Source organism: Equus quagga, chromosome 20 (assembly GCF_021613505.1).
Source record: "Equus quagga isolate Etosha38 chromosome 20, UCLA_HA_Equagga_1.0, whole genome shotgun sequence".
In the NCBI taxonomy this organism is placed as follows: domain Eukaryota; kingdom Metazoa; phylum Chordata; class Mammalia; order Perissodactyla; family Equidae; genus Equus; species Equus quagga.
Genome location: NC_060286.1, coordinates 45,437,216 through 45,448,146, shown reverse-complemented (window position 1 = coordinate 45,448,146; position 10,931 = coordinate 45,437,216).

The following is a 10,931-nucleotide window of genomic DNA, read 5'->3' as shown; positions in this document are numbered from 1 at the left end:
CTCTCTTTTCTATTCCATTGGGCTAAGGATCAATTTTTATGCCAGTACCAACCTGTTTTGATTACCATAGCTTTGTGGTATAGTTTGAAATCAGAAAGTGTGATGCCTCTGGTTTTGTTTTTCTTTCTCATGACTCCTTTTGTTATTCAGGGTCCTCTGTGCTTCTGTAAAATGTTAGGATTGTTTTTTTATTTCTGTGAAAAATTTTATTGGAATCTTGATAAAGATTGCATTGATAGAGATTGATATAGTTGGCTTTGGGTAGCACAGACATTTTAACAATAGAAACTCTTCAAATCTGTGAACATGGAAATGTCCATCCATTTATTTGTATCTTCTTTGAATTCTTTCAATAAAGTCTTGAAGTTTTCAGTGCACAGATCTTTCACTTCCTTGGTTAAATTTATTCCTGGATATTTTATTATTTTTGATGACATTGTGAGTGGGATAGTTTTCTCTATTTCTTTTCCAGATGTTTCGCTGTTAGCATATAGAGATGCAACTGATATCTGGTTGTTGAAAATATCAGACATCTGCGTATTGATTCTGCATCCTGCAGCTTTACTAAATTCGTTCTTAACTCCAACAGCTTTATGGTCGAGTCTTCGAGATTTTCAATACATGTGATCTTATCATCTGCAAATAGAGGCCATGTTTCTTCTTCCTTTCTGATTCGGGTGCCTTTTATTTCTTTCACTTGCCTGATTGCTCTGACTAGGACCTCCAGCACCATGTTGAATAGAAGTGGAGAGAATGGGCACCCTCGTATTGTTCCTGATTTTAGAGGAAAATCTCTCAGTCCTTCACTGTTGAGTATAGTGTTAGTTGTGGGTCGGTCGTACATGGCTTTTATTATGTTAAAGTGTGTTCTTTCTAGACCCAATCTGTGAGGGTTTTTATCATGAAAGAATGTTACATTTTGTTAAATGCTTTTTCTGCATCTATTGAGATAATCATATGATTTTTATCTTTCATTTTATTAATGCGCTGTGTCACATTTATTGATTTGTGTACGTTGAAGTGTCCTTGCATCCAAGCGTAAATCCCAATTGATCATGGTGGATAATCCTTTAATGAGTTATTGAACTCAGTTTGCTGATACCTTGTTGAGGATTTCTGCATCAATGGTCATCAGGGATATTGACCCATAGTCTTCTTTTCTTGTGGTGTCCGTGTCTTGCTTTGGTGTCAGGGTGATGCTGGCTTCATAGAATGAGTTTGGCAGTATTCCCTCTTCTTCAGCCTTTTGGAACATTTTGGGAAGGATTGACATTAAGTCTTTTTAAAGTGATTGGTAGAACTTGCCAGCGAAGTCATCTGGTCCTGGAGTTTTCTGTGTTGGGAGATTTTGATTACTCATTAAGTCTCCTTACTCTTTTTCGGTCTGTTCAGACTTTCTATATGTTACTGGTTCAATCTCGGTAGGTTGTATGTTTCTAGAAATTGATCTCTCTTCTAGTTATCTAATTTATTGGTGCATAATTGTTCAGAGCGTCTTTTATGATCCTATGTGTTTCTGTAGTGTCACTTGTTACTTCTACTCTTTCATTTCTGGTTGTATTTGTTTGAGTCTTCTCTCTTTTTTTCTGAGTTATTCTTGCCAACGTTTCATCAATTTTATTTTTTTAATAGTTGGATCTTAGTTTTATTGATCTTTTCTATGCTTTTTCTGGTCTCTATTTCATTTGTTTCTGCTCTAATCTTATTTCCTTCCTTCTGCTAACTTTGGGCTTAATTTGTTCTTTTTCTAGTTACTTGAGGTGTAAAGTTAGGTTGTTTATCTGCAATCTTTCTAATTTCTTAATATATGCATTTGTCACTGTAAATTTCCCTCTCAGAACTGCTTTTGCAGTATCCCATAGGTTTTTGATATCTTGTGTTTCCATTTTCAGTTGTTTCAAAATGTTCTTGAATTTCCATTTTGATTTCTTCTTTGACCCATTGGTTGTTCAGGGGTGTGTTATTTAGTTTCCACATATTTGTGGATTTTCCAGCTTTCCTCATGTCGTTAATTTCTAGTTTCACGCCACTGTGTTTGGAAAAAGGTACTTGGTATAATTTCAACCTTCTTAAATTTGTTAAGATGGGTTTTGTTACCTAATATATGCTCTATCCTGGAGAATGCTCCATGTGCACTTGAGAAGAATCTGTACTCTGCTGCTATTGGATGGAATCTTCTATAAATGTCTGTTAGTTCTGTTTGGTCTACTGTGTTGTTCAAGTCCAATATTTCCTTGCTGGTTTTCTGCTGGACAATCTACCCATTGCCGAAAGTGGTGTAATGAAATCCTCTACTACTGTTGTGCTGTTGTGTGTTTCTCCCTTCAGATCTGTTAGTGTTTGCTTAGTGTATTTAGGTGCTCCGATGTTGGGTGTGTTTACATTTATAAATGCTATATCTTCTTGAAGAATTGATCCCATTATCATTATATAATGACGTTCTTTGTCTCTTATTACCGTTTTTGGCTTAAAGTCTATTTTGTCTGATATAAGTATAGCCACCCCTGCTTTCTCATGGTTTCTACTTGCATGGAATATCTTTTCCCATCCCTTCACTTTGAATCTATGTGTGTGTTCTTAAATCTGAAGTGGGTCTCTTGTAAACAGCATGTAGTTGGGTCTTGTTTTTTTATCCAGCCAGGCTCTCTGCTCCTTTGAGTTGGCGGATCCCATCCGTTTACATTTAGAGTGGTTATTGAGATGTAAGGACCTCCTACTGCCATCTTGCTAGTCCTTTTGGCTGTTTTGCATACCGTTGTTTCTTTCCCTCTGTTTTTGCCTGCCCTTACCCTTGTACATTGGTGATTTTCCAAGCTTGTCTGCTCTGCTTCCCCTTTTCTATCTTTGGTGGCTCTGCCCTAGGCTTTTGCCATGGGGCTTATGTAAAACATGTTATAGACAAAACAGTCCATTTTAGGCTGATAGCAACTTATCTGTGATTGCCTTTAAAGTCCCTACCCTTAAGATATCCTAATTTACCTCTTTTTTTATGGTGTGTATTTGTTAACAATTTGTAGTAGCTGTAGTTATTTTTACTGCTCTTTCCCTTTTACCTTTATACCGTAGTTGAGTGGCTAACACACCATCCTAATATGGAGTTACATTTTTCTAATTCTGACTCTTTTTGACATTTACCCAAGTGTCGTGTACTTTTGTATGTTTTTATGTCCCTGATTGACATCTTTTCATTTCAGCTTGAAGAACTCTTTCAGCATTCATCCAAGGCAGGTGTAGTGGTGGTGAACCCCCTCAGCTATTGTTTGTCTAGAAAAGACTTTATTTCTCCTTCATATCTGAAGGACAACTTGGATGGATAAAGTATTCTTGCCTGCCAGTTTTATCTTTCAACACTTTGAGTTTGTCATTCCATTCTCACCTGGCCTGAAGAGTTTCTGCTGAGAAATCTGCTCAGATCCTAATGGGGGTCCTGTGTAGGTTACTCTTTTTCTCCCCCCACCCCACCAGCTGCCTTTAAGATACTTTCTTTGTCATTTGGTTTTGATGTTTCATTTTAGTGTGTCTTGGAGAAGGTCTCTTTCATTGAGACAATAGGGGGATCTATTAATTTCGTGGACTTGCACATCTAAGTCTTTCTTCAGGTATGAGAAGTTCTCAAGTATTATTTCTTTAAATAAACCCTCTGCCCATAGTTCATGTAGGCTCTCTTTGCTCTTTTTAAATCTTTGTTCCTTCTTCTCTCCTAACTGTTATTTTAGAATTCTTATCCTCCAAGCCATTCTTTCTTTCTTCAATCTGGTCTGCTGTGCTATAGACGCTCTCTATTGCATTCTTCATCTCATTCATTGAATTCTTCAGCTCGAGGATTTCTGTTTGGTTCTTTTGTATAATTTCAATCTCTTTGATAAAGAACTCAGTTGTCCATATATTTATTTCCTGATTTCATTGAATTGTCCTTCTGTGTTTTCTTGTAACTTGTAGAGTTTCTCTGTATTTTGAATTCTTTATCAGTTAGATTACAATATTCCAGCCTTTGAGCTCAGTTTCCTTCCTTCATTCATTGATTAAAAAGGGAGATAAAAGGAGACAAATCTTACATCACCACATGCTAGTGTCACTTGATTAGACATTTTAGAGTAAACAATTCAGTAGCATTTAGTGCATTCAAAATGTTGTGTCACCCCACATCTATATCCTAACCTCCTTTTGTTTTTGGCATATTCTCCAATCCCTCATATAGTCATGACACAGTGTGAATTTTATGTATCGCTACAGTTAATTTGCTAAGCTGCCTCTAGATTCATGAGAGAGAGTGGCCTGTAATTTTATTTGTTGTAATATCATTGACAGGTTTTATTTTACAGTTATCCTAGTCACACACAACTAGTTAAGAAGTGTCCTCTATTTCTCTAGTTTCTGAAAGAAGTTATGGAAGATGGTATTTTTTCCTTAGGTCTTCATGGATTTGGGGACTAAGTGTTGTAAAGAGGTCGAATTCCACAAATTGACATACAGTTGCAGCACTGTCCTGATCAAAGCCTCAGCACTTTTGTTGTTGTTGTTGCTGAAGTTTACAACTCGATGCCAGTTGTTTGTGAAAGTAAAAATGGCCAAAGAATAGGCAAGGCAATCTGATGAAGTTAAACAAATTTGTAGGATTTGGCCCACTTGATATCTAGAGACAGTATAGACTCGCAGTAATTAGGACAGTTTGGAATTGGTACAAAGGGAGATGAGTGAACCCCCAGCACTGAGCAGACAGGCCGGAAACAGGCGTGGCTGAAGCGATGGCTGGCTTGTGACAGTGGTGGCCGAAGTGCACCAGGAAAGTGTGACTTTTTAGGGGATAGTTCTGGGTTATTAGGATGTCTGAATTGGGAAAAATAAACTGGCTCTCTCCTGCTAATCATACTAAAAAAAAGTAATTCCAGGTGGATTGTAGATTTAAATGTGAAAACTGAAAAATTAGAACTTTACCAACAAAAATTTAATTTCCGTGCAATAAGAAAAGACGTTTTTTTAAAAAAAAAACAGGATCTAAAACACAATACAAATGAAGGAAAAGTTGGATATTTTGGATTTTAAAGTTAAAAACTTCTGTTCATCAAATGATACTATTATGAGAATGAACTCAGAAACAAAACAGTGGACAAATTACTTTCACATATATTTATCCATCAAAACACTACTACATGCCAAAGAAAATAGACCGCACACCCAAAAAGAGCAACACCCAGTATTGATGAGGATGCAGGGTGCTTAGAACTTTCCTGTGCTTCTGGTGTGAGAGTACCTTTGGTGTGAACATTGGCAGAATTTGTTTGGCAATATCTACTAATGTTGAAAAGAACGGTACTCTGTGAGTAGAAGTCCCACTGCTGGGAATGAGCAGAAAAGGGAAATTGCCCTTTTGTAGGTCAAACACAGATAGGTACCTAAGCAGTTCAAAATTTACAAATTGACACATGTTTACCCAACAGAATTACTTCCGTGTTCACTAGAAGACGTGACCCATTTTGTTCCTAGCAGCGTTTTGTATTAGCTGAACCCTGGACAACCCCGCGTGTCATGTCCTGGTAGAATGTTTTCAGCGCATGCATCTGTCCATAGGAACCTCACACCTTAGTGTGGATACAAGAGTATCACGGGTTTGTGATCTCATTTACTAAAGTCAAACATGAGCAGACTAACCTATGACTTTGGCGTCCAGACGTCACTCATTTGCAGCAGGGTCTGGATGGGACAAAAAGGGTTTTGGGGGCTCTGTGATATTCTGACTCTGGACCTGAGTGCTCGGAACGGAGCTGTGTGCAGGTGCTGAAACCATTGCGCTGCGCGCTCAGGACCGGCACACTTTTCTGCACCACTGGTCTCTCTCCACACAATTTTGCCTGCACAGGGATTGATGGGTGCATAGTAACAGGAGAGCTGCTCCAAAGCTTGTCTAATAACCCCTAGAAACATAGGCCCACCAGAATATTTCTCCCCCTAGAAGTAGGATTTGAAACTTTATCATCCTGACTCCCAGGAACAAAGGTCAGGCAGAGGGAAGATGGGAGTCACCCTCATTCAGACTTTAGAGGCTGCGGTGAATCTCTTGAGATTAAAGGCAAGAAATGTCTGCCTTTGGGTCCTTAATACTTTTTGTAGAAGAATTCACACCTCTCCCTCCCCCAGCCTGCTGTTCTGACCCTTGTTTCCCTTCACTGCTTTGGCAAATGGTCTTAATTCATGGTGAGGTAGCCTGCCCTGTTGTCCACGCCGTGGAAGAGGCCAAATCATTGCTTAATTATACCTTTGGAGGCTCATCTTGGGATACCATTTGGAGATGGGAATATTGATTCACTACCGTTCATTCTTCTGGGGACAAGCCATGTTTTCCCGAATGAATAAATCCTAGTACGTGTGCTGTATGGTATCAAACCAGGAAATGGAACAGGTCTCTGTATCCTAAGGTTAAATACGTTTCGTGGTGAGCCTCCTTGGAACCATCCTCACCTCTGTCCCGAGCCCTGATCTCCTGTCCTCTCCCTACCTCATGAGGAAGCCACGTTGATGGAGACATGAGAAGCATGGGGCTCATCTAAACTCTCCGTAGGTCTCTGGGTGACCTGGAGCCCCACAGGGAGTGTTGAGAGCTGGTGACACAAGGAGGTCTCCATTTCCCTCCTGACCAATGGATTCCTAGTAAGAGGGCTCCATCTTGCTCTCCACCTCCTGCCCAGCCAAGCGTGGCTGTGTCCTCCTCATGTCAGGCTGGACCAGGGCTCGGGAAACTCCACCAGAGGGAACTGTGAGAGCCCAGACCACTTTTCCGCTTTCCCGCCCAATACCTACAGAGGCTGGGGTCAAAGAGAACTCAACATGTGTGGGAATGAGGCCCTAAGAATGAATAAAAGAAAAGGATAATAAATGGGTGGATTTCCTTAATCCACTGCCCAAACATTGAGAGATGGGATGACACCACGGTTTGGTTTGCTCATTAGGAACACTGTGGGCTCCTGCCCACGTTTGTCACCACGTATATGAAAAACCCTGCTCTTTTATGCTTGGAGCCGAGGAATGGTGTGTTAGAGACAGCCAGGGCACAGTCCATGAAGAATAGCTATTTCACTTTATTTTTTACTGTGAAGAGGAAACAAAGTTGGAAAAGAAATCTTTTCATGGCCTATCCCTGCACCTGCCTCTGGGGCTGCTTCTTGAAATTAGTGAGTCCTGAGTGCCCTCTGGTGGTCCTGAGCACCCCTGGTGGTCCTGAGCACCCCTGGTGTCCTGAGTGTCCCCTGGTGTCCTGAGCGCACCCTAGCGGTCATGAGCGCCCCCTGCAGCCCAGCCCCTCCTGTCTCTGTGCAGGGAGCTTTGTGTCCGGGCTCAGCCTCTCCTTGGGAGATTGAAAAAGCAGGAGGCCATCCCATAAGCAGAATCTCGTGCCGTGCTCCCACCACCGAGCCCAAATCAACACCCTGAGCAAGCCTCCTTTCCTGGCTTTGTCACAGCATTTCTGACTTGCTGAACGGTCTGCACTACCCCTTCCAGTGATTTCAGTCATGTACGTAATAAATGTTTCATATTCCCTTTGTGTATGTGTTTGTCATCAGGCTGGCCATCCATACCATGCTCTGCTGGGGGCCCCTCTGCCTTTGCATGGTCCCTTTGCCTCAACTGCTGTTGGTGCCATGAGCATGGTATCAATGACCACCACCGGGGTCTTTCCCTTCCCCTCACTGTGTCTCTTGCACAGTAGTGCACAGGGTGTCCTTGGTCTTCAGATTGTCCATTTGCAGATGCAGTGTGTTCTCTGAATCATCTCTAGAAATGTTGACCCTGCCTTTCTCAGATCCAGCATACTCTCTTGTGAGGCCACGAGCAGGGTGTCTTATGAAACCAACCCACTCTCGCCCCTTCCCTGGAACCTGGTGGACCCAGTGCCTCCAGTAGCTACTGAAGGTGAATCCAGAGGCCTCAGAGGAGAGTCTCGGAGACCCCCCGGGCTGTCTCACATCTCCCCCGGACTCCATCAGCTGTACCTCACACCTGACACCTGCAAACAGAGAGACACAGTGTTCACTTAGAATCACACAGAAGCAAAAGCAGGCAGGTGCAGAAGTCTCAGTGCTCCCCACTCCTGAAAACGACCTTGCCAAGTGATCAGGAACAAAACCCAGCTTGGCACAGAACTCATGGTGGAGCTGCTGGGTTCCTGTCCTAGACACGCAGGGTTGGGCTTCTCCCTAAGCATGCCTGGCAAGGCTCCCTCTTTTCATGAGCAGAAGGAGAGCCCAATTTGCACGTCCTTTGGATACAATGGTGCAGCTGTGACCCTGGACTGCGTGACTCACCTCCTTTTCCTACAGATGACACCAGTTGGGGTAGGGCTCAAGAACGCTGCCAACAAGGTGGGCCCTGTCCTGCCCCACCCTCCCACTCCCCCTTACCAAGACCTGGACATCTGACCCCATTCCCTTTGGTATAGGCTTTAGGAATTAGGATGTCTCCATGCTTGGGGCTTTGAGAAGGTTGCAGAGGACTGCAGAGTGCTGCCCCAGAGGCACTGTGGATGAGGGCCTCTTCTCACGCTTTCCTGCATCCCCTGTGTGACATACTGCCTTTCTGGGGCTTGGGAGTAAGAATGGGAATGGGAACAGCGTTTATATTTTTGAGCCTGAAAGATCCTCATACTTATTTTCCCCACTCAGATCTTACACAAACCTCATTTGTGTTGAAGCTCATTTGAAGTTGTGCCGCTTTGTGCCCCAGAACAGCTGTCACTCACAAGCACACAAGCTGCCTTCCCAAAGCCATTAATTCCACTTTCCTTCTCCCTGGTTAGAGTGAGAAAGGTCTGTTGCCCCAGGTCTTTCTAACTGTGAGAATTTCCATCATTTTCCTTTGTGTTTTTTTTAATTGAGGTGACACTGGTTTATATCGTTATATAAAGTTCAGATGTACATCATTATATTCTATTTCTGTGTAGACTACATCATGTTCACCACCCCAGGACTAACTGCCGTCTGTCACTGTACACACGCCCAGTCACCCCTTTGCCCTCCTCCCTCCCCTGCTCACCTCTCGTAACCACCAATCTAATCTCTGTGTCTATGTGTTTGTTTGTTGTTGTTGCCGTTTTTATCTGCTACTTGTGAGTGAAATCATGGTATTTGTCTTTCTCTCTCTGACTTACTTTGGTTAGCATAATCCCCTCAAGGTCCTTCCATGTTGTTGCAAGTGGCAAGATTTCATATTTTTTCTAGCTGTGTAATATTCCATTCTGTGTATATACTATGTCTTTATCCATTCGTCCCTTGATGGGCACTTAGGTTGTTTCCAAGTCTTGGGTATTGTGAATAGTGCTACAATGAACATAGGGTGCATATATCTTTACGTATTCATGTTTTCACGTTCTTTGTATAAATACTCATCAGTGGAATGGCTGGATCATATGGCAGTTCTTTTCTTAACTTTTTGAGAACTCTCCATGGTGTTTTCCGTAGTGGCTGGACCAGTTTACACTTCCACCAGCAGTGTCTGAAAGTTCCCTTTTCTCCACACCCTCTCCAACGCTTGTTATTTTTTGTCTCATTAACTACAGCCATTCTGATGGATGTGAGGTGCTATCTCATTGTAGTTTGGTTTGCTTTTCCCTAATAATTAGTGACATTGAACATCTTTTCATGTGTCCCTTGGTTACCTTTGTATATTCTTCAGAAGAATGTTTGTTTAGCTCTTTTGCCTATGATTTAATTGTTTTGTTGTTGTTGTTGTTGATCTGTATGAGTTCTTTGCAGGTTTTGGATATTAACCCCTTATCTGATATATGGTTTGCAAATATCTTCTCCCAGTTGTTAGATTACCTTTACATTTTGTTGATGGTTTCCTTTGCTGTGCAGAAGCTTTTCAGTCTGATGTAGTCCCATTTGCTAATTTTTTCTTTTGTTTCCCTTGCCTGGGGAAACATGGTATTCGAAAAGGTGCTGCTAAGACTGATGTCAAAGAGTGTACTGCCCGTGTTTCTTCCAGGATTTTTATAGGTTCAGGTCTTACATTCAAGTCTTTAATCCATTTGGAGTTAATTTTTGTGGATGGTGTAAGATAATGGCCTGCTTTCATTCTTTTGCATGTGACTGTCCAGTTTTCCCAACACCATTTATTGAAGAGACTTTCTTTTCTCCTTTGTTTAAGATTAGGTGTCCGTAGATGTGCGGGTTTATTCCTGGGCTTTCAATTCTGTTCCACTGATCTGTATGTCTGTTTTTGTGCCAGTATCATTCTGTTTTGGTTACTATGGCTTTGCAGTATATTTTGAAATCAAGGAGTGTGATGTCTCCAGCTTTGTTCTTTTTGCTCAGGATACCTCTGGCTATTCTGAGGCTTTTCTTGTTCCATTCACTATTCTTTGTTAAAGGAACATGTTGGCTCTCGGGAGCAAGATCTCTGTGTAGAACGTTGAGGGACTGACAGATGTGGGCACCAAAGCATCGCAGCAGGACACACAGGCATCTCTGTGCTGGGTCTTCCTCCGGGTCAGCCCATTCTCTGGCGGCATCTCCTTCAGGCTGCAGAATGGCCACCTGTGTCATCAGGAGCTCTTCTTCAGCTGGCAGCCCCAGTTACACAGAACCCCTCCCTCCACCTTAACACAGCAGGGGCTCCAGCGAGCTCTCCCTGGGCCCGCTTATGCACAAAGCCTCTGCTTCCTCCAAGAACACGCCCGTCAGCTGGACTTGTCCACCTGAGGTCTGAGGGAGCCCACCCACCCAGACCCGGTGTGACGAGCAGTGGCTCCCGTGGGAGACTGGGGACACTTGTGAGAAGAAGGAGGGCAGAGGTTGTGTGGCCAGATAAAACGTCTATTGCACACACACTATTAATTCATTTTACAGATGGGTTAACTGAGGCTCATTGAAGGAGCTGCATCAATCACCCACACTCTCTCAATGGATGAGTAATCTGTAAACTCACCATCTCATTCCAAA